This window comes from Peromyscus leucopus, chromosome 5 (genome assembly GCF_004664715.2).
Source record: "Peromyscus leucopus breed LL Stock chromosome 5, UCI_PerLeu_2.1, whole genome shotgun sequence".
NCBI classification, from domain to species: domain Eukaryota; kingdom Metazoa; phylum Chordata; class Mammalia; order Rodentia; family Cricetidae; genus Peromyscus; species Peromyscus leucopus.
In genome coordinates this window covers 110,393,500-110,395,481 of record NC_051067.1, presented here as the reverse complement: position 1 = coordinate 110,395,481, position 1,982 = coordinate 110,393,500, and the positions used below count along the sequence as shown (strand labels likewise).

The 1,982-nt window shown below is 43.4% G+C and overlaps 1 non-coding gene across 1 annotated transcript; it reads left to right on the top strand.

Moving 5' to 3' along the window:
• The first annotated feature begins 1,537 nt into the window (after nt 1-1,537).
• On the top strand, nt 1,538-1,602 carry LOC114706736. Its single transcript, XR_003736552.1, has one exon. It is a non-coding gene; the product is annotated as a small nucleolar RNA U54 (small nucleolar RNA).
• Nucleotides 1,603-1,982: the final 380 nt, after the last annotated feature.

The window sequence follows — 1,982 nt, the reverse complement described above, 5'->3', positions numbered from 1 at the left end:
GAATATATAGAAAAGTACCCCAGCGGAACATCCAACACTTTGGGCTTTTGTCTGTCCGCCTGCTTAGTGGCTTAATTGGGATTTACAAAGTAACCTTATTCACCCCAGAACTCAGCTATTCAGCAATGACTTATGGAGTCAATATTAGTAATAGCGCTAAAATGCTCTAAGTCGTTAGAAAAATAGTCAATTAAGTCACAGTATGGAAGTCCAGAGGATTCAGAAAGTCCAGTGTGTGTATGTGTGTGTGTGTGTGCATGTATGCAGATACATATGCAAATTCATGTACATGCATGTAGAGGCCAGAGGTTGACATTAAATATCCTTAATATCTCTTCACCTTATTCTTTGAGATAGGATCCCTCACTAAATCTGGAGCTTGGTGATCTGAGTAGTTTGGCTGGCCAGCAAGTCCCGGGATCTGCCTGTCTCTGCTTCCCCAGGCCTGGGCTACAGATGTTTGGTATGTCTGGGTTTTACAAGGATGTTGGGGATTTGAACTCAGGCCCTCCCGTTTGTACAGTGGGTGCTGTATTCACCAAGCCATCTCTCCAGACTCTGAGGCTCCCTTTAAGCACCAAGTCTGAGGAGTGCTGACGGCTGGAGGCCCTGGAAGATTCACTGTGTGGCGGAAAGCTGCTCTTCATGGACAGAAAGGCTGTGGAACAGGATGTGGCTCTTCTATCTTAGTTGGCATCGGACAGTCACAGAGGCCTCCTTGGCTATTCTGTTCCCTGTGGGCAATGGGTAGATGCAGTGTTGCTCTGATGCAGCTGGCAGAGGAGGGTCTGCCCGTCTGTGTCTGGAAACTCACACTTACTTCTTTCAAGAGTCCACGAGACTATGTGAGCTCACAAGTGGAACGCAAGTGCGGCAGGCACCCACAGAACTCTGAGAAGTGTTGCATGCCACACCAAGAGAGCTTGAACATTCACCAGCAGCACCCTCAAGGATCCCCTGGGCATGGCTGAGAAGCTGTGGGAAGATCTGCTAGGAGTTCCTTTGAGTCCTCTTGGTATTCAGCATTTGGAGACTGCTGTTGTTCGACTGCCTTCTTCTGGCCAGGTGCCTGGAGGAATATGCCTTGGCTAACAGCCTCAGCCCCAGCTCTTTACTATCTTTGTTCCCAGACAGGACCTCTTCAAGTGAATTTAGAGCTGTGAACACAGGGATCAAGACAAGAAGTCTGCAAGTGGTGGACTATGAATCCAGGATGCAGGTTGACACCCACTGAGGTCTAAGGCACTGGGTGGACCAGGATTTGGCCACAACTTCACCACATCTGATTTGGAAGGGGGCTTCATCCCAGATGAAAGGATGTCTCAATTAACATATATTTCCTGTTAATGCCACCTCATTTATCAGAAAGGCGAGAACACCTTTCTACTACGTGTTTTCCTTCTAAATACTTGTGTCTCAAAGAAAGTCTATTCATTTAAATATGACATTCTTAAAATAAGCAATAAATTGAGGTTTTCCTTTTTACTCTTAAATCTTGCAACTGACTTCAGTTCCTAGACAATTAAATGCCACACAATGGTGATGAGATACTTACTGTGTTGAATTAAGGTGATATTTCTTATATGCTATTCTGAGCTGGAAAAAAATCTACACAAACTAGCAATTCTAAAATGCCTTAGTTGTTCTAGACTGGTTGAAAAGCAGAGTGTTTTAGAAGTCCATACAAAAATATGTGTAATATCTGTTATTGTAGGAACTTGTTATACATTATGTGTAATAATTATATAACATGTACATGATGTCTGTAGAGGGAAGACGCACCTCTTTCTATTCCATGTCAGATGTGCATATTTTTTTTAAGCTTCATATGCACAAAACATCAGTATGTGTGTGAGTGTATACATGTGTCTATGTGTTCCTATGTGTATGTATGGGTATATAGCATGCTTATATATGCATGCATTTGGTGTATGCTTGCACGCACATTATATAGATAATGTACCTCTCTTTGTGTGCCTGCA